Source organism: Bubalus kerabau, chromosome 19 (genome assembly GCF_029407905.1).
Source record: "Bubalus kerabau isolate K-KA32 ecotype Philippines breed swamp buffalo chromosome 19, PCC_UOA_SB_1v2, whole genome shotgun sequence".
Taxonomy (NCBI): Eukaryota; Metazoa; Chordata; class Mammalia; order Artiodactyla; family Bovidae; genus Bubalus; species Bubalus kerabau.
Window position 1 is genome coordinate 50,315,714 of NC_073642.1, and position 25,867 is coordinate 50,341,580.

General features: G+C 37.9%; 1 pseudogene; it reads left to right on the forward strand.

Moving 5' to 3' along the window:
• Positions 1–25,867, forward strand: part of LOC129634132 (elongation factor 1-alpha 1-like) — a 364,634-nt pseudogene that overhangs the window by 209,482 nt on the left and 129,285 nt on the right.

Consider the following 25,867-nt stretch of genomic DNA (forward strand, 5'->3'; position numbering starts at 1 on the left):
GACTTCAACAGTAATCTAAGGAAAACACCTCAGGAATCTGCTCCATGAAGAGCCAACCCTGCCAAGCCCATGGTGAGACATTGATGTTTAGAACATACTCAGGAAAAATGTGTTGTAGAAAATGAGTTCACAATCCCAAATCATCAAATAAATGTATAAGACTGATGCCAAAAAGTGTACTACAGAATCTAAAAATAGAAATCCTTGGCCTAAGAAAACAAAGTTTAGAACCTATTCTTGAAATTCAATTAAAAAAATGGACAAGGGCTAGGAATACAGAAGAAAGGAAATTCCATAGAGCTAAGAAATGTGGGAAGAGGTGCTCAAACACACATGTTAATTGGAAAAATGAAAATTAAAAAACACAATGGAATATCTCTTTATACTTATCTCATCAGCCACCCAAAATAGAAACTAGGATAAGTACCAAATATTAAGTTGGGACATGAGACTATAAGAACCCTGGTGGGAATGCAGATTGGAGCAGGCATTCTGGAGGGCAATTTTGCAACACTTAGTCAAATTAAATGCTGACATTTCCTATAGCCTGTAATGACAGGATTTTTTCCTCCCAGAGCAACAGTTCCATAAAGAATGTGTGCAAAGATATTTGTTGTAGGCTTGTTACTGGTAGTGGGGAACTTGAGGGAACAAACAGATAAATACAATGGAAAAGTATGTAGTGCTTAGAAACTATGGCTAAACAAACACAGAACAACATACATTTCTAAAACATGTAGCTGAGTAAAAATAGCAAGAAATAGAATGAAATTTACAGACCAATAGTATTTATGTAAATTATATACCCATGCCCAGGAAATTAGCATGACATACTTTAAATGGCATATACAATTAAAGAGATAATTACCAAAAACTTTAGAATGGTTGGTGATGGAGCAGTGAATGGAGATGAACTTTGGAGGGAGGAAAGTGAGTTTAAAAAATGAGAAAGCTTCACACAGACTAAAAAATAAAATATAAATTGAGTGTTTCCTTTGAGAGATAAAAGGAAATAATCACTTACAAAAAAAAAGAATAAAGAAATTAGGAAAATGAACTGGTTAAAGGTTCTGAATGTGAAGAAGCATTTGGAACTGCAAAGTGCTATGAAGGAAACCTGGAGAAGGAAATGGAAACCCACTCCAGCATTCTTGCCTAGAGAATCCCATGGACTGAGAAGCTTGGTGGGCTATAGTTTACAGGATCACAAGAGTCGGACATGGCTTAGTGACTAATCCACCACCACCATGAAGGAAATCCGTCATATGCTATCATAGAAAATAACGGTAATGTGAGAAAAGAATTCAACTCAGAGAGCTAGTGTAGTTTAAGCCCAAACCAGCAGGATTGAAAGCAGCCAACCTGTAAATACTCATGAGAAGAGCCTCTGAAACAGAAGTTGGCCTGTTTGAGGAATTGAAAGAAGGCCAGTGCAGCTGGTGTGTGGTGAACAGGGGGAGATAGGTCTAAGAGAAGGTATAATCAGAGGCTAAGCCATGTAAATCCTTTGGATTTCATTCCAATTAAAATGAGAAAGTCTGCAGGGTATTAAGCAGATGTTAACAAGATTTGGTTTACATTTTTAATTTTTAGGAATTTATTCTGCTGCTCTGGGTAGAATGGATTAGAAGACAGAAACAGGAGGAGGAGAAGACTGAGGCATTCTCTGAGAAAGCGCTCTCTTGGACTAGTGTGGTGGTCTTGGAATTGGAGAGAAAGACACAACATGTAATTTTCAGACAGAATCAATAGGAATTGAATAGATTGGTTTGGGAGGTGAAGGAGAAGGAAATATAAGGACATTCTCTCAGGTTCTTAGCTTACCTTTTGCTGATAAAAGAAGACTCGTTAAGGAATATATTTTGAGGTAAAATCAAGAATTCAATATCAAACAAGCTAACTTTGGCCTCATGTGAGACATCCAAGTAAAGATGTCAAATCAAATGCTGAATAGAAAAGACTGGAATACAAAGGATAGGTGTAAGCCAGAGATGTACATGGAAGAGACAGTTTCATATGGACTGTATTTAAGGCATGGGAGAGATGAGATTAGCCAGACAATGTGTCAAGTTCAGTTCAGTTCAGTTGCTCAGTCGTGTCCAACTCTTTCCGACTTCATGAATCGCAGCACGCCAGGCCTCCCTGTCCATCACCATCTCCCAGAGTTCACTCAAACTTGTCCATCAAGTCGGTGATGCCATCTAGCCATCTTATCCTCTGTCGTCCCCTTCTCCTCCTACCCCCAATCCCTCCCAGCATCCGAGTCTTTTCCAATGAGTCAACTCTTCATATGAGGTGGCCAAAGTACTGGAGTTTCAGCTTTAGCATCATTCCTTCCAAAGAACACCCAGGACTGATTTCCTTTATGATGGACTGGTTGGATCTCCTTGCAGCCCAAGGGACACTCAAGAGTCTTCTCCAACACCACAGTTCAAAAGCATCAATTCTTCGGCACTCGGCTTTCTTCACAATGTGTAGAGGGAGAAAATAAGGATGTTTGTGGAGCATCCAGAGGATGTCTGGTGAGGGCAGAGAGTTAGGAAGGAAGTCTGAATAGGGGTGACCAAAGAGCAGTGTTTCATGAGAGAAGGAGCTGCTGACTCTGTCAGGAATTGCTAAGAAGTGCAATGTGGACAAGAATATGGGGTCATTAAAATGGGAGCATGGAAGCCATCAGTGACCTTAGTAAGAACAATTCCATGTCTGTGAGGGACAAAGGCCAGAGTGGAACAGATTGAGGAGTGAACATAAGAAGATAAGGTTAAGACAACACTCTTGACAATTCTTTGGAGGTCTGAATAGTTGGGGTAATAGTACAGGTGGGTTTGTTGGTTTAAAGATACTAGTCAGTTATTTAATAACCTTCACAAACTGACTCTAAACTCTAAGTACTTTCTTTATTCCAGCCATATTTGTACACTCATTCTCCCAGTTCAGGTTGAATGGAAGTATTTAATTATTTTAATGGAAGCTGATTACCAGACCTCCCAGGGCTCCATCGTGTCCTACTCTTTGCAACCGCATGGACTCAGCCTGCGAAGCTACTCTCTCCATGGAGTTTTTCAGGCAAGAATACTGGAGTGGGTTGCCATGCCCTCCTCCAGAGGATCTTCCCAAGCCAGGGATCAAACCCATGTCTCTTACATTGACAGGCAAATTTTTTTTACCACTAGCGCCACCTGGGAAGCTCATTAAACCTCCCAATGAAGTGAAGTGAAGTCACTCAATCATGTTTGACTCTTTGTGACCCCATGGACTATAGCCTACAAGGCTCCTCTGTCCATGGAATTTTCCAGGCAAGAGTACTGAAGTGGGTTGCCATTTCCTTCTCCAGGGGATCTTCCTTACTCAGGGGTTGAACTCAGGTCTCCCACGTTACAGGCAGACACTTTACCATTTGAGCCACCAAGGAAGCCCAAACCTCCCAATACAGACTAGTAATTTAGCAACCCATGAAACCAATATTCTTGAAGTATTTGTTAAATTTTATTGGGAGTGGCATCTGTAACAACAAAGATTTTTATTTATTTTAGCTTTGTTTCAGTTATTTTCTTCTTCCATGGGAGTAGAATTGGTCTATATGTTGTTAAAGAGATGGGAATACCAGACCACCTGATCTGTCTCCTGAGAAATCTGTATGCAGATCAAGAAGCAACAGTTGGAACCGGACATGGAAAAACAGACTGGTTCCAAATTGGGAAAGGAGTGCGTCAAGGCTGTATATTGTCACCTTGCTTATTTAACTTATATGCATAGTACGTCATGCAAAATGCCAGGCTGGATGAAGCACAAGCTGGAATCAAGATTGCTGGGAGAAAAATAAATAACTTCAGATACTCAGATGACACCACCCTTATGGCAGAAAGTGAAGAATAACTAAAGAGCCTCTTGATGAAAGTGAAAGAGGAGAGTGAAAAAGTTGGCTTAAAACTCAACATTTATAAAACTAAGATCATGGCATCCAGTTCCATACTTCATGGCAAATAGATGGGGAAACAATGGAAGCAGTGACAGACTTTATTTCGGGGGGCTCCAAAATCACTGCAGATGGTGACTGTAGCCATGAAATTAAAAGATGCTTGCTCCTGAAAGAAAAGCTATGACCAACCTAGACAGCATGTTAAAAAGCAGAGACATTACTTTACCAAAAAATGTCTGTCTGGTCAAAGCTATGGTTTTTCCAGTAGTCATGTATGGATGTGAGAGTTGGACTATAAAGAAAGCTGAGTGCCAATGCTTTTGAACTGTGGTATTGGAGAAGACTCTTGAGAGTCCCTTGGACTGCAAGGAGATCCAACCAGTCCATCCTAAAGGAAATCAGTCCTGAATATTCATTGGAAGGACTGATGTTGAAGCTGAAGCTCTGATATTTTGGCCACCTCACGTGAAGAGTTGACTCATTGGAAAAGACTCTGATGCTGGGAGGGATTGGGGCAAGAGGAGAAGGGGACGACAGAGGATGAGATGGCTGGATGGCATCACCGACTTGATGGACATGAGCGTGAGTAAGCTCCGGGAGTTGGTGATGGACAGGGAGGTCTGGTGTGCTGTAGTCCATGGGATTGCAACAAGTCGGACATGACTGAACAACTGAACTGATTCATAAAGTTGTGAACTAAGCTGTTGGCATCTTATTTATGCTCTAGTCTGTTGATAACAGTGCCTTTGTAGATGGACACCAGAACAGTTTCCTAGCTGTCTTATCATTTTAATATAGCTTTCTTATTTTAGTTCCTTTGCTTGTGGTAATATTCTCATCTTTAAGTGCTCAACTTACATGCTCTAACATGTCCTTTTACTTACATAATTTCTTCTAGGTCTAAATATCCTTCTCCGACCCTGTTGTTACTACCCATTTCCTTTGGACCTCTGCTTTACTTTTTTTATCTATAATGTTTATTTAGCAATTAAGTTTGTTCTTTACTTGCAATTTTAATGTTATTTTTGTTTAATTAATGAGTACTCCTTTGTAGTACCCAATAATGATTTTGAGTGGCTCCTGAAGACCTTGTAGGCTTGGAAGTTTGCTTTATATTTTGACTTGCTCTGTGACACCTATCTTACACATATATTTTCTCAGGAAGTATAGATTGTATGTGACATCAGACATTTGACTAGAAAGGAGTTTTTGTATATTGACTCTTTCCCTATGTCCTTGATAAACATTAAAAAACTTTTAAGTAAATTTACCTGTTCTCACATCCAAAATGTATCACATTAGTAAAAAACAACAACAATAGTTGATAAATGTTTGAAAATCTGAAGTCATGCAGACCAGCTTTAGAACCGACTTCTGTTTTTTTACAGCTGAGACCATGTTTCTTCTCTCTAATCCCTGCTTCCTTCTATCAAATGGAAACAAAACCTACTTCTTTGTGATATTTTAATAAGGTAATTGTGAAAAGTGCATAACAGAGTGATAACCATTGAGTTGTTAATTACCATAAAATAGTAGAAGTAAACAATTTTGGCTGCCCAAGTTGAAATCAGGCCCCTAGACTCTTCAGCTTTATGTCTTTGATATGATCTGGATGATTTATATCAAAGGGCTTATTTGACCTATTTTTCAACTTGGGTAGGAATTTTCTCTCATTTACAAACACAGTGCTTGTTACCACTTGAAGAAATTCAATGTGTTTCTGTTGAGCTGAATTTCAAGTGACCACTTAGCCTGCAAATGTGTGTATGTGACCCTGATTTTAGCATTTCTCTCTCTTATGCCAGCCTTTCAAGGATAGCTTTTCACTCAGGTATTCAGGGAAAAAACCTGCTTATATCACATCCAGTTTTAAGTCAGTTCTGTGGTACAGTTGCCTTTTTGTGTTGTGCTTTGATCTGATCCAGGCTAAAAATAAGGATTAGTGCTGGAAAATTCTTAGAATTCCTTTTCTTCCATTTTTCCTTTTATGGAGCTGTTACCACATTAGATCATAATGACAGAAATGTAGGAAAGCCTCTAATCTATGTTATTTTTGCTAATTCTAATTTGCCATTTACAAATTCTAGATAGTTATAACATTTTACTGGGTCATTGACTTATCTAAAAGAAATTACCATGTGTGAGACATAAAAATATATTTTAAATTAAACTTTGAAATGTCATGTCACTTACAAACCATGGCAAGAAAACAAAAAGATTATATATATTTCAGATCTTATGGGGGAACCTCAGAGCCTTCCTCTTCTGCTTTTAGGACCGCTTCAAAGTGTTTCATTCTTCAACATGTTTGCATGTAAGTCTCCATACCCCTTTAGGAAACCCCACTCCTGTCCTTGCTCCAATTATGGGACATAAACATTTCCCAGCAGGCTGTGGGCTGGGATCTCCCCACCAAATCTAGTTTTCTTGGAGGAGTCCCTCCAGTGAGGCAAACCTATGCCTCTCCATTATTTTTCAGTGTCCAATGGGTTACACACACACACACACACACACACACACACATGCACAAATACAAAGGGTAAAAGCAAAATCCAAATAGAAACATTTTCCTCAATGTAATTATAATCCTTTTTTGTGATTCCTCACCAAATAGAAAAAAAATACAAATAGAAACATTTTCCTCACTGTGGTTATAATCCTGAAGAATCTCCCTTCAAGAAATGGGAGAACATGCCTCTGTATGTCTTTATGCTGAGCAGTGTTAGACTTTCCTAGTTTCTGCTACTGTGTTTAGCCTCAGTCTTTCCAGTACATAAATATAAGGAGTCATTATAGCATCAAAAATTGTAACACTTCTTCATGATGATCACCATTTCTTAACTACACAAAACTTATACTGTAACTTGGAGCTATTAGGAATTCTTAAAATTTTATGTCAGGTCAGATCTTGGATTATTGTAGATGAAAGCAGACTGTGAAGAATCATTATCTTTCATCCAAGCAACTTCCAGGAAATGGGAAGGATGTTTTAAAAGGAAATAATAGACCAAGACTTTCCTGACAGTAACCAGAAAACGTATCAAGAAAAAAGATCAGAATTGATACCAAAATGTTTCTGTAAGCAAGGAGAAAATATTGGAAGAAAAATGCCACTCATTTAAAAAAATTACGTTCCTGGACACATAAAGAAGAAAATGAAAACGAATCTCACCATGAAGATATAAAACCCCTACCAATATTTTGGTGACCATTTGGGTCTACTAACCTATCTATAATTTTCTATTTACTTCTCTGAACAAAATTTTGGTCAAGTTGTATTTACAAGGGAACGCCCTGGTGGTCTAGTGTTAGGACTTTGTGCTTTCACTGTGGTGGCCCAGGTTCAATCCCTGGATGGGGAACTAAGATCCTACAAGCCATGCAAGGCACAACCATTAAAAAAAAGTTGTATTAATCATTTCATAGCTCAATTATTTAAATATATAAGTAACAGTGATTCTGCCATGTTATTAAATATTTTAGAACTTGATTTTTGGCTGTGTGATATTCTATGATGATATGTGCTATGGCTTACTTTGGGTAATCAGTCATCTATTGTTGCACAATTAGAAAGTTTTCAAAGATGACTTTATAAAAGCACCTTCTTTAATTACTTCTAATAGTAACAGTTGACTTATCTTTGAGTCATCTTCTTGTGAAATAGAAAATTGAGATCTAATAGCTTTTTAAAAAATTTCTTTTGTTAGTAACTAGGCCCCTATAGGATTAAAAAACTACCTTTTATGGCTAAATTCACAGATTTATAACAAACTTTTGAAAGCAAGAACAAGTTTAATTCATGGTAACTTGTTTCTACTGGTAGTCTTCCCTTTCAAGATACTGAAAAAAATGGGACTTACAGTAATTATAAATTCTTTAAGTAATACTGCGGTGTGTGTGTCTGTGTGTGTTGTAGGTGTGGGGGGTGTCTGAAGTACCTTTCAAAGTAAATATAGTAAGAAAATGTCAAGATTTTGACCTATTTTTCTATACGATAGGAATACTGGAGCATCAACTGTAGTGTCTGTTTGTTAACAAGATCCATTTTCTTTGTTGGTCATCCTGATGGCATTTCCAGCAGATGGCATTATTACACTAAAGAATCAAGCAGTACAGTCAAGCATTACTTCAGTAAATGCACTTTTTGGAAAGGAAGGAAAGAAGGAAAGGACATATAGCTTATTGAGTCTATTAGGTGTTGGTTCTTTTATACTTGTAACTATACTTAATGCTCACAGTGATCCTTGTAGGTGGGTGTTATTTTTAAGAATAAACTGAGGCTTAAAGAATTTAAGAAACTTGGTATTCACAAAACAAATAAGTGACTGGCTCAGGATTATAATCTAGATTTGGCTGATTCAAAGAGCCTGTATGACAATTGTGTTCAGAATCTATGGTATTATAATAAAAATATTCGCTCCATGGGAACAATTTCAAATGAGTGAAATTGATAACCTCCAAAATATTCTCTAAGGGAAAAATGTTTAGAGATTTTTTTTTAATGAAATATTCTCAACTTTAAAAGAATGCAGACAAACATTTCTGGAATAGTACAGCCAAGGATCTCTGAAAATCCACTCCTCTATAAAAGCAATGAATATGCTAGCAAAAAAATAAATAAAAATGTAAAAGTCAATGTTTTTAGAACTCTAGGAGATAACCAAAGATTGCAATGATCTGCAAAATGTTTGTATCAGAAAAATTACCGAATGTTGGTAACAACAGTAATATTTGTTGCATTATAATTTGTTGTAGTCCCATTCCCTTCTCCTGAGCCCCATGGTAGCTTTGATATCCAGCAACACTGCAGCCACAATTGTTGTGAATTTAAGCAGCTAAGAGATCATTGGAGAAGAATGAGTTTGACTATCTCCAGCCCAGAAAAGTCACAAGAAAACAGTAACTATAACTACAACTACAAAAACAGTCATGAAAGCAAACCCTGGGAAGGGAAATCTCAGCTTGAGTTGCCACCAATTTTTGACAAAAAAACAAGGTGAGCAGAGAAACAGGGAAATACGGTCTACATAAAGGGGGAGAAATCAATCAATGAAGACTGTCTGAGAAAGCTCAGACATTGAACTTAATAGAGCTTGAACTTTAAAAAAGCTGTTATAAATAAGTTTAAAGAACTAAAGGAAACAATGTCTTAAAAAATTAAAGATGGATTTCCCTGGAGTAAATATAGAGCCGTTATTAGATTCAGAAATTTCACTCATTGGTATATAGCAAAATGTCAATCCTTGAGTTACCTAAAGTGGATCCTGCAATTACACTCCTAAATATATAACCAAAACTGAAAATATATGTCAATATAAAACCCTGTACACTGATGTTTCAGCAGCATTATTCATGATACCCAAGTATCATCCATCAACTAATGAATGGATAATAAAAATGTGGTATATCAATGCAGTGAAATATTAATCAACAATAAAAGGAATTAAATACTGATACATGGTACAGCATGGATGAAATTTGAAAACATCATGCTAAGTGAAAGAAGCCAATAGAAGACAACATCGTGTATAATTCCATTGGTATATTATGTCCAAAATAGGCAAATCTATAGATCCAGAAAGATTAATTGATGCCTAGACCTTGTGGGTGGGGACACAGAATGAGAGTGACTGCTAATGGGGATGGGATTTCTTTATGGGGTGATGAAAATGTTTTAAAAGTAGATAACATTGATGATTCACAATTCTGTGAATATACTGAAACCTAATTTAAAAGACTGAACCTTATGATGTGTGGATTATATCTCAATAAAACTTATAAAAATATATAAGATAAATGTAGTTTGTCTTTTCAAACTGGGGCAATGCCCCTATCATTTGGATTGTGTAGGCAGGATATGTATCTAATATTGAGTAACTTTTGGGGGTCAAGGACTTTAGAATAAAATTCATATTTAGAATGATCCTCTTTGTCATATTATTACTACCTTTGTTATTTTATAGAAAAGGAAACGTTATGTTAGAGGTTAAGTTCTTTCCTTAGGGTCATACATCTAGTAAGTGCTAGAGCCCAAGTCTGTCTTTTATGCAAAGCCTGTATGCTTTTTATCCTCCACCTATAGTTTAATTTAAAGATGTTTCAGACATGCAGATGACACCACCCTTATGGCAGAAAGTGAAGAGGAACTAAAAAGCCTCTTGATGAAAGTGAAACAGGAGAGTGAAAAAGTTGGCTTAAAGTTCAACATTCAGAAAATGAAGATCATGGCATCTGGTCCCATCACTTCATGGGAAATAGATGGGGAAACAGTGTTAGACTTTATTTTTGGGGGCTCCAAAATCACTGCAGATGGTGACTGCAGCCATGAAATGAAAAGACACTTACTCCTTGGAAGGAAAGTTATGACCAACCTAGATAGCATATTCAAAAGCAGAGACATTACTTTGCCAACAAAGGTCCGTCTAGTCAAGGCTATGGTTTTTCCAGTGGTCATGTATGGATGTGAGAGTTGGACTGTGAAGAAAGCTGAGCGCCGAAGAATTGATGCTTTTGAACTGTGGTGTTGGAGAAGACTCTCGAGAGTCCCTTGGACTGCAAGGAGATCCAACCAGTCCATTCTAAAGGAGATCAGTCTTGGGTGTTCTTTGGAAGGAATGATGCTAAAGCTGAAACTCCAGTACTTTGGCCACCTCATGCAAAGAGCTGACTCATTGGAAAAGACTCTGATGCTGGGAGGGATTGCGGGCAGGAGGAGAAGGGGACGACAGAGGATGAGATGGCTGGATGGCATCACCGACTCAATGGACATGAGTTTGAATAAACTCCGGGAGTTGGTGATGGACAGGAGATGGACAGGGAGGCCTGGCGTGCTGCGATTCATGGGGTCGCAAAGAGTCGGACACGACTGAGCAATTGAACTGAAGAACCTCTCTGGCAATCCAGTGGTTAATATTTTGCCATCCAATGCATGGGGTGTGGGTTTGATCTCAAGATCTCACATGCCTTGCAGCCAAAAAAATCAAAACATTAAAACAATGACAACAACAACAACAACAACAAAAAAAAAACACAGAAGCAATATTGTAACAAATTCAACAAAGACTTCGAAGAAATGGTCCACATCAGAAAAAAGAATCTTAAAGACAAAGATGCTTCCTTGGAACCATGTTCTAACTTGTTAGGCTGTATCCAGGTTTTTTGCTCTACAAAGGGTGGTATGGAAATACTTACCTACCCCCATTTTAGCATTTACTATTAGTAAAAACATGTTGAGAAAAATGTCAGTTTTCCCTTCTCACACCACTTTATTAATTATTAATTTCAGTGCTGGTCAATCTGTGACATTCTTATTTGGTCCACTAAATAGAAATGGGCACTGTGTGGACAGATGGCTTTTGTCTGTCTGCAATCTAAAATTTGACTCCAAAATAAAGAAGGTGAATGTTTTAGGGGAAGGGATTTTCCTTGATATAAAAATGAGTTGGCTCTCATATCGACTGATAACTTCACTTCCACAAAGCAATTCTGAAATAGTTTCCAAACATATGCATTGGTTTTGGAGTTGGTACTGTTATGTTAAAGTTGAGTTGGCTTTGAGAAAACTATATACGCATCTGCGTGAGGTTTGTTAACACTGCATTTATGAAGAAATTACATATGGAATTCTTTTAAGCAGCAAACAACCTTAATGCACTGATAATGATTCTCTGCACAGAACCTTTGAAGAACAAGGTACTATCTCCCTGGGTCTCATGCAAAATGAAGCACCGTATTAGCTACTCCTGAAGGTCCTTTCAGCTCTTTGATTATATGACACTCTGACTAGCATGCCAAGGCACACCTGCAATCCTGCTGAGAGTTCCATGGAATCGTTATTGATTATTCATGGCAAGGGAAGCAGAGGTAACATTGACTCTGAAAGCCGATCCTTCTCACTGTAGAAGTGCACTCTTGTGTTACAGTGTTTTGTGTATGAGAAATGCCACCTGCCAATACTTGAAGGTGTCTGAGCACAAGGGATGGACTTGGTGCCCTTTAGGTTAAAGCATCTCCTGCAAGCCCAGCAGTGTACCTTCGGTGAGGGCAGTAGCATGGATGCTCATATTGATGTCTTTTAGCGTTTGTGCTACATGTATCCTGCTTAATCTTTGTTTCTTACTATCAGTCATGTCAAATCTAGGATTTTTTTTATTCTTTTTTTTTTGTTTATGGCTGCTTTTCTTTTCTTTTTTGAACTCTACTAAAATGAATGTCCTTCCAGTGCCTTACGTATATCTTTAGTGGGGTTCTATAGTAAAAAAAAGAGTAGATTATTTGAAAAGAGAAAAATGTGCTAATATTATCTCAATTAGCAAGAAAAATTATAGATGATTCAGAGTCACAGAATAGTTTTTGTTCTTGATTCTCTTTTTGCAGTTGAGAGCAAATTTATTTTTAGCAATATAAACAAAAAATTATTCATGAGTTCTCTGACAGCATAATAATTAGTCCAAAATCTGGATAATATTTTTTAAAAATTGGGACAATATTTTAAGTTTAACTTTATTTTTAATTAGCAAGATGAGATTAAATAGAGATAGATCAATGCATTATTTCAAAACCAAATTTTCTTTAAACCCAGTTTTTCTTTATTTCAACTTCCAGGGTACTTGGAAGGAGTCAAGGTTGCCATCAAGGGAAATGATATACTGAGAAGCGTTGAATGGGGTTTCAAAAGGCTAGTAATTTTTTTTTTTTTCTAGAAGAACTTGGGCTAGCTGCAGTCTAAATCATTGCTACATATAACTTCAAGAACTTAAAGAATCTAAAAGCCAATAACAATAAACTAAAGAAATACCATTTTGAACCTTTAGAACTCTAGAATTCACCCTTTTCTTTCTATAATCATACTTGACAGTTGAAATTTTTTCCCTAGTATAAGAAAGATACCCAAAGCTGGTGCACTGGGACCACCCAGAGGGATGGAGTGGGGAGGGAGGTGGGAGGGGGGTTCAGGATGGAGGGACACATGTACACCTGTAGCTGATTGATGTCAATGTATGGCAAAAACCACCACAATATTGTAAAGCAATTAGCCTCCAATTGAAATAAATAAGTTTAAAAAAATTGGAAAATACAAAACACGGAGAATATTAAAAAAATATTTCTGCTAATATTTTGGAATATATCATTCTATCACAGTCTTTTAAGAAACTTGTGTACTACGTGAATCTAGCTAGTATTTTGAGGAACTTAGCTGAAAAACAAATACGAGATAATTCTGGGGGCCTTGTGTCAAATGATTCTGTATCCTGAGAGAAACATGTTTATAATTGAAGAAATGTATCATATATATTACTTAGTTCACCTATGCCCTGGGTCTTGTTTAGTGAGGGCTTTTGGGTTGCTTACTAGGGAAAATTAGATGCGGGCACTGGTCAGTGTTTTATAAGGTAGGAAATACCTTATATTTATTCTATAGAAACATTGTAAAAAATAGAATATTTTATTGTAACAATGAGCAAAGAACAAATATAGGTAAGGATGTCTGGAAGGAATAAAGGTTGGCTAATCTTGAATTCTCCTCTGAGTAACTTAGAAAAAATAAAGAACACGTGTGTGGTTATAGGAATTGTGCTTTTCCCAGTGGTTTTGAGTGGAAAACACTCTTTAGTTGTTTCTCCCTTATAGATTCTGTACTTGAAATCCCTGAATAGCCTAATAACTATTTTGATAGAACTCTCTGTGCTGCTCTACCTGTATACTTTATTTGCATGTTATAAAATATAGTCATTTTAGTTAATGCCTTTAAATTCTGAGGTGTATAGTATTGCATTATTATTGGCCACGGCCTTTGTAAGAAGCTGTTATGAATGAAAATTTTCACTTAGTAAAGAGGCATATTTGGAGAACAGTATAAATATTCATTGAAATACAAGCTGGTACAAAAAAATTACAATTTCCGTGGTTTGAGCAAATAGTACAGTTCTGCAACAGTGATGATTTTGTCAAATTTAAATTTTCCTAGACAGATACTCTACAATGCTGTTTTGTTTAGGTTAGAGATGGGCACCATATTTAATTGTCCAATTATCTTTTAATGCATCTTTACTAAAGGAGAATATTGTTGAGCAAAACTAGATAGAGGTGATAAGCAAACCTTTACAAAATAGTCTTTTTATTTTATTTTACTAAAATAAAAGAAATACTGTAACAATCCTCTTTTGGCTAACAGTGTAAATTATGACAAAATGAACTCAGTGTACACATGAATAAACATAAATGCATTCATGTGTGCACACACACATGCACACATATACACTAGCCCATAATATTTAGCCATATTGTCAGCTACTGGAATCAAGCTTGATACAGCTATTACTTTTGCAATTATTGTATAATATAGTTTAGTTAAGTAATGATAATTATAATGAAAGAAATTGGTTTCCTGTAGTTAACCTCTGGCTTAAGTCTCACATTTAACCTGAATACTGAATATGGGTATCTGTGTTTGATTAAGGTCATGACAAATATACCATTTTTTGAAGTTAAAAAGAGTAGAGACCTAAAGATGTTAAATGAATAAGCAGGTCACATTTCTGCTTCTTTAGTTGTGCTTTATAATATTATTGCAAGTGAATAGATAATTTCAGATGTTGCTTGCATTATACTCCTGAGACGGACACTGCAAAAGTATAGTTATCAAGGTCTTATATTAAAACTTTCAGTTAACTTTTTGTTAATATAAGCATTTTGTTTGGATGACAAGACCTTTTCAGAGAGAGTAAAAAACAAAGCTACTGAAGGTCACTGCTGTGCCCTAAAGGAGTGGCATGCTTTCTATCTTACAGTACATGGATGTTTTTTAACAAGACACCTTGAGAGACCTCTCTATGTTGGAAAGCAGGAAGCCTCCAGGGTATGGTTTTGAATGAGACTAATGGCTGGGCTGCTCAGCATCAGCAATAAACAGTTACTTGTAGGTGGGAGTGAACTCAGAAGAGAAAAAGAGCAGGTCAGAAACATGATAGCAAGTGGGGGACAGTAGAGAAATATCAAGAGTGAGAAATTCCTAGTAGAGAGGGATGATTAAAAGTGTATACTCAGTTTTTGCTATTTCTTATTACGAGCTATAATCATCCGTATCTTGCTTCATCATACACATCTTAAGTAGTGTCTGTTATATAAACAATTTTTAAATGTTATAAATAATAGTATTTTATTTTTTAAATTTAATTTTTATTTTATGTTGGAGTATTTTTTTGTTTGTTTGTTTTGCCTTCCTGGTGGTAAACAATCCACTTACCAATGCAAGAGATGCAAGGAATGTGGGTTCGATCCCTGGAAGTGGAAATGGCAACCAACCTCAGTATACTTGCTTGGAAGATTCCATAGACTGAGAAGCCTGGAAGGCTACACCCATGGGGTCACAAAGAGTCAGACATGCCTGAACACACACACATAATTAATTTAGAATGTTGTGTTAGTTTCAGATATACACCAAAGTGATTCAGTTATACATACACATTATCCATTCTTTTCCAGATTCTTTTCCCATATAGATTATTATAGAATACATAAATTTCTTGACTGAATAGTCTTTTGATAAAGAAAAAGACTGTTCAAGAGGGAGGGCACATATGTATACCTATGGCTGATTCATGTTGATGTTTGACAGAAAACAACAAAATCCTGTAAAGCAACTATCCTTCAGTTAAAAAATAGATTAAAAAAATAAAAGACTGTATGTCTGAAATAGTGCTGAGCAGAGAAGAGAAGTATATTGGGTCAAATAATTAATGGTGACCACTGAGCAGGAGAAGAGATCATATTTAGAGGTGATAAAATGCAAGCTTTCAAGTTGTGGCAAAAATTATCTCTAAGGGATTGGCTTTTCCCTGGATGTGAGATAGGGGTGAGAGGAAATCATAAAGTGAAGAATGACCTTGGCTGACATCTAGATAATGTTGCCTTGGTTGTTTCTGAATTTCCATGCGCAAGTCACTTCTTTTATATTTAAAAAAACCCTTAAACAGCAGTTTTAAATGGTGAGAAATTGGTTCTCTCCTGGTGGAGGCAGTTTGGCATTTTTGGGCTCATTGGAGTTTGGGAGTATAATAGGGAATCTTTGAAACATTTCAAAAATTTTAAAAGCCTAACAAAAATTAAAATGCTTTCCATGATACAGTGGCATGAGCTAACTAATCTGTCAAATATCTCCTCTGTAATAGAATTAAATCCACTCAGTTGATAATTCTGTAATGTTATCACATGCTGATCAGAAGCTCTGATTAGCAGTTAGATGTCTTTGATGGAAAAAGAAGGAGAAAACAACTATTATAAATGTCAGTTGCTATTTCTGCTCCTTCCTCCTGGACTGAGGTGAGCTCTCTCATTTGGAATCACCTCTGTTCCTTGAGCAGACAGGCTGCAGAGCAGCAGCAAAGACAGCTACCTTTGACCCATAAGGCTACTCCCCTGTCCCTGGGATTCTCCAGGCAAGAACACTGGAGTGAGTTGCCATTTCCTTCTCCAATGCATGAAAGTGAACAGTGAAAGTGCAGTCGCTCAGTCGTGTCCGACCCTCAGCGACCCCATGGACTGCAGCCTTCCAGGCTCCTCCATCCATGGGATTTTCCATGGATGTTCTGGAGTGGGGTGCCATCGCCTTCTTGAGACAGGTGGAAATGGCTCATCTGTCTTGTAATTATAGGCAGATTCTTAAGGAAGTCAGTAGAACTCTCAATAGAGGCATCTATAAATTTATGGTGGTGACTGCAGACACAAGAGTCCTTAGAGATTTCTTAAATCTCCATGGTTTGAAGAGAAGAGTGTGTGTCAAATAGGACCTGAAGTGGTCATTGTTCAGTCACCAGCAAAGCAAATTCTCAGCTGAAATTCAAGATTCAAACCATCCTTCAGACCCTAGTGAAGTGAAAGTTAAGTCACTCAGTCCTGTCCAACTTTTAGCAACCCCATGGACTGTAGCCTACCAGGGTCTCTGTACATAGGATTTTCCAGGCAAGAGAACCAGAGTGTGTTGCCATTTCCTTCTCCAGGGGATCTTCCCAACCCAGGGATCAAACTCAGGTCTCCCGCATTGCAGGCAGACGCTTTACCTTCTGAGCCACCAGGGAAGCCCTTAGAAGAAGCAGATATTTTAAACCAAATCTCCTACTGATTCTCCTCCCCACCCTCAATACCCACCAGGAGAATTGTGCAATATATATGGTCTTTGTGTTGGCCTGTGGGCTTTCCAATTCATATTCATTATTAGAAGATATAGTCCAGAATCTGATTTCTTGATTTTTTTTTAATAAAAATTTCACCTAGCTATTTTAAATACCAAGAAAGAGATAGAAGCAGTGTGATGGTCTGGGAAAGATATCTAGTCCTGTTTTCATCAATAAACTGTTACAGAACACCTTTCACATACAGAAATGCTAGAAGATGCATAATGATACTTTTTGGACTCTTCCCCCCTCTGACATATTCGCCTTGAAAATAAACATCATCAACTTTTTATACTCTTGCTCGACAGAAAAAGTGTTACATACATATGAAATGAATGAAGAAGTTTCTTTCTTTTCTTTTTTTTTTAATCTCTAGAGACTTAGGAAACTAGACCTTGAAGGAAAAGGATAGGCAAGGTGCTGGAAAGGAGGATATGGGGAGAGACATAGCCCTTGGCTGGGGCCAACAACTGAGACCTTGAATCTGAGGAAATACCTTCTCTTTGTGGGCAGATAGGACTGGAAAAGGTCAGTTTTCATCCCAATCCCAAAGAAAGACAATGCCAAAGAATGCTTAAACTACCACACAATTGTGCTCATTTCACATGCTAGCAAGGTTATACTCAAAATCCTTCAAGGTAGGCTTTAGCAGTATGTGAACCAAGAACTGCCATTGTAAAAGCTGGATTTAGAAAAGGCAGAGGAACCAGAGACCAAATTGCCAACATCTGTTGGGTCATAGAAAAACATAGAGAATTCCAGAAAAAAATATACTTCTGTTTCACTGACTACATTAAAGCCTTTGTGTGGATCACAACAAGCTGTGGAAAATTCTTAAAGAGATGGGAATACCAGACCACCTTAACTCTCTCTTGAGAAACCTGTATGCAGGCCAAGAAGCAACAGTTAGAACTGAACATAGAACAACAGACTGGTTCCAAATTGGGAAAGGAGTACATCAAGGCTGTGTATAGCCACCCTGCTTATTTAACTTATATGCAGAATAAAGTAAAATTAGTAGCTCAGTCGTGTCTGACTCTTTGTGATCCCATGGACTGTAGCCCACCAGGCTCCTCCTTTCATGGGATTCTCCAGGCAAGAATACTGGAATGGGTTGCCATTTTTCATGTGAGATTTGGACCAAAAAGAAGGTTGAGCACCAAAGAACTGATAATTTTGAATTGTGGTGCTGGAGAAGACTCTTGAGAGTCCTTTGGACTGCAAGGAGATCAAACCAGTCAATCCTAAAGAAATCAGTCCTGAATATTCTTTAGAAGGACTGATGTTGAAGCTGAAACTCCAATACTTTGGTCACCTGACATGAAGAACTGACTCCTTAGAAAAGACCCTGATCCTGGGAAAGATTGAAGGCAGAAGGAGAAGGGGATGACCGAGGATGAGATAGTTGGATAGCATCACCGACTTGGTGGACATGAGTTTGAGCAAAGCTCTGGGAGTTGGTGATGGACAGGGAAGCCTGGCATGCTGCAGTCCATGGGGATGCAAAGAACTGGACATGACTGAGTGACTGAACTGAACTGATTTTTTGGAGGTACTGATGGTGAAGATGAGCCCAATACTTTGGCCACCTGATGCAAAGAGCCAACTCATTGGAAAAGACCCTTATGCTAGGAAAGATTGAGGGCGGGAGAATGGGGCAACAGAGGATATCATCAACTCAATGCACTTGAGTTTGAGTAAACTTCAGGAGATAGTGAAGGACAGGCGAGCCAGCGTGCTGCAGTCCATGGGGTTGCAAAGAGTTGGACCCAGCTTAGCGACTGAATAACAATAACAATTTATCACCTAAGTTGGGACCTTTGCCCCAGCTCTAAGACCTCTTAATAATGAATCATTTATATATATATATATATATATATTAACCAGAAGCACAATACCTAATGAGTCATATATTCTTGTGAGTACCCTAATAAATAATTATATATATTTTAATTCTAATCTTTAAAAATTTCCATGATAATCACTTTCAAACACAACCATGGAAAAAGATCACAGACATTGTTCTCGAAATTAGCAAATATGACTTCACCACTAATTAATTAGCAATGTCTGCCTTGATATCCCACTGGTGTTGTTTTAAGGACCCTAAATCTTCAAAGTTTGTTCTGTACAAAGTTCCATTGTGAATTGTGTTCTATAAGTTCAGATCTTACATATTATAAAGCAGTAGTTAAGATCCTAGTCCTTGAAATCAGATTCTGGACTTAACACATGGCAGAAATAAGACTTAATTGAACATCTTTGGGCATGTCACTTAAATTATTTGAAGCCCACTTATTTCATTGTCTGCCACCTACCAAATACTTAACAGATACTACTTATAGAGTATTATTTTGATTGTATTATGCTTCCATTGATTTTAAGATTAATCCATAAACCTATTCCATAAATTAATGAATATTACCCTGTGCTGTTAGTCTTTCTTGGGCAAATATTTAGGGTAATTTGTCTTAGGAATGCATTATCAAGTGATGAATACCCTGATTCATATACTTTAACATTTATTATATTGATCTTGTAAAGAAGAGCAGAGTCTTCTGTATTGGAAAAAAGTTACATTCAATGCTTCAAATTTCTCCAAAATTCTACTGTGGTATATACAGTGTTCAAACAAACATGAATTACTATCCCTTTGGTACATAGACACCTTAGGAAAGAAGGAATTTAAATCGATAGCCAAGTCATTTGCTATTCCCTCACAGATAAAATATTGAAACAGGCAAATGAACACAAGCAAAGAAATGGCTGTACTGGCTGAATGTACAGATTAGCCCTATTTCATGTATTGCCAGTTATGGCAAGTAATGTCTGTGGTAAAGGCAGGGATCTGTGCGCAGGGTAATATTGCAATTACCCAGATTTATGACATTGCTGGAGAGAAAGAAAGCAGCTGTGCTTGGAGAAATGTCTTAGATGTGAGGAAGGTTGGAGTTAGGTGTTATTTGACTAAGAGGACAATATTTTAAGACGACTATTTGTGTTGCCCTGAGAAGCTACCCAGGTGTTCAAGCTGGTTTTAGAAAAGGCAGAGGAACCAGAGATCAAATGGCCAATATCTGCTGGATCATTGAAAAAGCAAGAGAGTTCCAGAAAAACATCTATTTCTGCTTTATTGACTATGCCAAAGCCTTTGACTGTGTGGATCACAATAAACTGTGGAAAATTCTGAAAGAGATGGGAATACCATACTACCTGACCTGTCTCTTGAGAAACCTATATGCAGGTCAGGAAGCTACAGTTAGAACTGGACATGGAACAACAGACTGGTTCCAAATAGGAAAAGGAGTACCTCAAGGCTGTATATTGTCACCCTGCTTATTTAACTTATGTGCAGAGTACATCATGAGAAACGCTGGGCTGGAGGAAGCACAAGCTGGAATCAAGATTGCCGGGGGAAATATCAATAACCTCAGATATGCAAATGATGCTACCCTTATGGCAGAGAGTGAAGAGGAACTAAAAAGCCTCTTGATGAAAGTGAAAGTGGAGAGTGAAAAAGTTGGCTTAAAGCTCAACATTCAGAAAACGAAGATCATGGCATCTGGTCCCATCACTTCATGGGAAATAGATGGGGAAACAGTGGAAACAGTGTCAGACTTTATTTTTTTGGGCTCCAAAATCACTGCAGATGGTGATTGCAGCCATGAAATTAAAAGACGCTTACTTCTTGGAAGAAAAGTTATGACCAACCTAGGTAGCATTTTAAAAAGCAGAGACATTCCTTTGCCAACAAAGGTCCGTCTAGTCAAGGCTGTGGTTTTTCCAGTGGTCATGTATGGATGTGAGAGTTGGACTGTGAAGAAGGCTGAGCGCCAAAGAATTGATGCTTTTGAACTGTGGTGTTGGAGAAGACTCTTGAGAGTCCCTTGGACTGCAAGGAGATCCAACCAGTCCATTCTGAAGGAGATCAGCCCTGGGATTTCTTTGGAGGGAATGATGCTGAAGCTGAAACTCCAGTCCTTTGGCCACCTCATGTGAAGAGTTGACTCATTGGAAAAGTCTCTGATGCTGGGAGGGATTGGGGGCAGGAGGAGAAGGGGACGACAGAGGATGAGATGGCTGGATGGCATCACTGACTCGATGGAAATGAGTCTGAGTGAACTCCGTGAGTTGGTAATGGACAGGGAGGCCTGGCGTGCTACAATTCATGGGGTCACAAAGAGTTGGACACGACTCAGCAACTGAATTGAACTGAACTGAGAAGCTACAGGAATATGTACTGAGGAATAAAGTCATGGTGGAGAGTTCTGACAAAACGTGGTCTACTGGAGAAGGGAATGCCAAACCACTTCAGTATTCTTGCCTTGAGAACACCATGAATAGTATGAAGACACAAAAAAATAGGACACTGAAAGATGAATTCCCCAGGTGGTAGATGCCCTATATGCTACTGGAGATCAGTGGAGAAATAATTCCAGAAAGAATGAAGAGATGGAGCCAAAGCAAAAACAACACCCAGTTGTGGATGTGACTGGTGATGGATGTAAAGTCAATGCTATAAAGAGCAATATTGCATAGGAACCTGGAATGTTAGCTCCATGAATCAAGGCAAATTAGAAGTGTTCAAACAGGAGATGGCAAGAGTGAACATTGATATTTTAGGAATCAGCAAACTAAAATGGACTGGAATGGGTGAATTTAAGTCAGATGACCATTATATCCACTACTGTGGGAAAAAAAATGCCTTAGAAGAAATGAAGTAGCCATCATAGTGAACAAGAGAGTCCAAAATGCATACTTGGATGCAGTCTCAAAAATGACAGAATGATTTCCCTTTGTTTCCAAGGCAAACCATTCAATAGCAAGGTAATCCAAGCCTATGCCCTGACCAGTAATGCTGAAGAAACAGAAATTGAATGGTTCTATGAAGACCTACAAGACATTCTAGAACTAACACCCAAAAAAGATGTGCTTTTCATTATAGGGGACTGGAATGCAAAACTAGGACATCAAGAAATACTTGGAGTAACAGGCAAATATGGCCTTGGAGTACAAAATGAAGCAGGGCAAAGGCTAATAGAGTTTTGCCAAGAGAATGCACTGGTCATAGCAAACACTCTCTTCCAACAACACAAGAGAAGACTCTACACATGGATATCACCAGATGGTCAATACTGAAATCAGATTGATTATATTCTTTGCAGCCAAAGATGGAGAAGCTCTATACAGTCAGCAAAACAAGACCAGGATCTGACTGTGTCTCAGATCATGAACTCCTTATTTCCAAATTCAGACTTATATTGAAAAAAGTAGGGAAAACAACTAAACCATTCAAGTATGACATAAATTAAATCCCTTATGATTATACAGTAGAAGTGACAAATAGATTCAAGGGATTAGATCTGATAGAGTACCTGAAAAATTATGGACAGAGGTTCATGACATTGTACAGGAGACAGGGATCAAGACCATCCAAGAAAAAGAAATGCAAAAAGGCAAAATGGTTGTCTGAGGAGGCCTTACAAATAGCTATGAAAAGAAGAGAAGCAAAAGTCAAAGAAGAAAAGGAAAGATATACCATTGAATGAAGATTTCCAAAGAATACCAAGTAGAGATGAGAAAGTCTTCCTCAGTGATCAGTGCAAAGAAATAAAGGAAAACAATAAAATGGGAAAGACTAGAGATCTCCTCAAGAAAATTAGAGATACCAAGGGAATTTTCATGCAAAGATGGGCTCAAGAAAGGCGGGAAATGGTATGGACCTAACAGAAGCAGAAGATATTAAGAAGAGGTGGCAAGAATATACAGAAAAACTATACATAAAAGATCTTATGACCCAGATGATCACAATGGTGTTATCACTCACCGAGAGCCAGACATCTTGGAATGTGAAGTCAAGTGGGCCTTAGGAAGCATCGCTACTAATAAAGGTAGTGAAAGTGTTGGAATTCCACTTGAGCTATTCCAAATCCTGAAAGATGATGCTGTGAAAGTTCTGCACTCAATATGCCAGCAAATTTGGAAAACTCAGCAGTGGCCACAGGACTGGAAAATGTCAGTTTGCATTCCAATTCCAAAGAAAGGCAATGCCAAAGAATGCTCAAAGTACCACACAATTGCACTCATCTCACACACTAGTAAAGTGATGCTTAAAATTCTCCAAGCCAGTCTTCAACAGTATGTGAACCATGAACTTCCAGATGTTCAAGCTGGTTTTAGAAAAGGCGGAGGAACCAGAGATCAAATTGCCAACATCTGCTGGATCATCGATAAAGCAAGAGAGTTCCAGAAAAACATCTATTTTTGCTTTATTGACTATGCCAAAGCCTTTGACTGTGTGGATCACAATAAACTGTGGAAAATTCTGAAAGAGATGGGAATACTAGACCACCTGACCTTCCTCCTGAGAAATCTGTATGCAGGTCAGGAAGCAACAGTTAGAACTGACATGGAACAACAAACAGACTGGTTCCAAATCGGGAAAGGAGTACGTCAAGGTTGTATATTGTCACCCTGCTTATTCAATTTATAGCAGAGTACATCATGAGAAATGCTGGGCTGGATGAAGCACAAGCTGGAATCAAGATTACCAGGAGAAACATCAATAACCTCAGATATGCAGATGACATTTATGGCAGAAAGCGAAGAAGAACTAAAGAGCTTCTTGATGAATGTGAAAGAGGAGAGTGGAAAAATTGGCTTAAAACTTGACATTCAGAAAACTAAGATCATGGTATGTGGTTCCATCACTTCATGGCAACAGATGGGGAAAGAGTGGAAACAGTGACATTTTATTTTGGGGGGGCTCTAAAATCACTGCTCTTGCCTGGAAAATCCCATGGACGGAGGAGCCTGGTAGGCTGCAGTCCATGGGGTCGCTGGGAGTTGGACATGACTGAGCGACTTCACTTTCACTTTTCACTTTCATGCATTGGAGAAGGAAATGGCAACCCACTCCAGTGTTCTTGCCTGGAGAATCCGAAGGACGGGGGAGCCTGGTGGGCTGCCGTCAATGGGGTCGCACAGAGTCGGACACAACTGAAGTGACTTAGCAGCAGCAGCAGCAAAATCACTGCAGATGGTGACTGCAGCCATGAAATTAAAAGACGCTTACTCCTTGGAAGGAAAGTTATGATCCACATAGACAGCATATTAAAAAGCAGAAACATTACTTTGCCAACAAAGGTGCATCTAGTCAAAGCTGTGGTTTTTCCAGTAGTCATATATGGATGTGAGAATTGGAATATAAAGAAAGCTGAGCGCTGAAGAATTGATGCTTTTGAACTGTGATGCTGGAGAAGACTCTTGAGAGTCCCTTGGACTGGAAGGAGATACAACCATCCCAACCTAAGGAAAATCAGTCCTGAATGTTCATTGGAAGGACTGATGCTGAAGCTGAAACTCCAACACTTTGGGCACCTGACGCAAAGAACTGACTCATTTGAAAAGACCCTGATGCTGGGAAAGATTGAAGGTAGGAGGAGAAGGCGACGACAGAGGATGAGAAGTGATCATAGCATCATTGACTCAGTCGACCAGAGTTGAGTAGTCTCTGGGAATTGGTGATGGACATGGAGGCCTGGCATTTTGCAGTCCATGGGGTTGTAAAGAGTCAGACAGGACTGAGCAACTGAAATGAACTGAACTGAAGGTGTAAATACCTGGAGGCTGACTGGCATGTAAAGAATTTATCATTTTACTTCCCATGTTGGTGAATAATGGTTTATGCATTGCAGGTCTTAATTAACTATTTTGGAGAAGGAAATGGCAACCCACTCCAGTGTTCTTGCCTGGAGAATCCCAGGGACGGGGGAGCCTGGTGGGCTGCCATCTATGGGGTTGCACAGAGTGGGACATGACTGAATCGACTTAGCAGCATTAACTATTTAGTGAACTGAATTGAAAAACAATAACCCAGTTTGCAACTCCAATTTATGCTAATGTTCATAAGTTCATTTACTAATGTCCACTGATTAAAATCATTGAACCCCTTTGAAATTTTTATGTAATTAATAATGAGGAAAACAATGAAAAGATACTGAGAGGTTCAGCTTATTCAATGTGGAGTTTGCCAAATGATCCCTTCTCACTTTATTTGGTGAATATGATTACAGAGTGCTGGGGAGGAAAGGAGGAGAGGATGGTGTGGTAGAAAGTGGCCCATGAATCACTTCTTTGAAATTTCACTTGACAAAAATAAATACTGAAAATTTCCAGGTGATTTCTAATTTTTAAGGTATTTTAAGCTTCTTAATTTTATGTAACTAGATGTTTCTTTACATATTTAACAATTTAAGGCAGTTGCTAAATTTAAAATGACTTTCTGTATAAATTTGAGTAATTTGAGGTGTTTTTAGTATTGACTTTTAATTCTCCTTTTAAACTTGAAAATTTCAGATATAATATATTTTTCTTATATTCCTTTAGAATAGTTAACTTTCTTTGTCATCTATATGAGCCAAAGAATATATGATATAGGTTACAGGCCCAACTTCTAGGGGCTATTATTGTATTATAGCTGCCTTATTTTGTCCTTCAGAAATATCATACTTTGACTCCAGTGAATTATTTTTATAAGCCATTTCAATGTTAGTAACAGATTAACAGAGGATAATGTGAAATAAGAGAATAAATTCTTTTAGAAGTATTATTGGTTTAGCTTTAGGTTTTATTCATTACTTTGGTCAAAATAGCCTCAGCTTTATCTTTTTATGTGTCGATTATTTATTTTTAATATATTTGAGAGTGAAAGAATAAAGCTTAAGTTTCCAGAAGCAGCCAAATAATCATACTTGGAATTTATAAAATCTTTTCT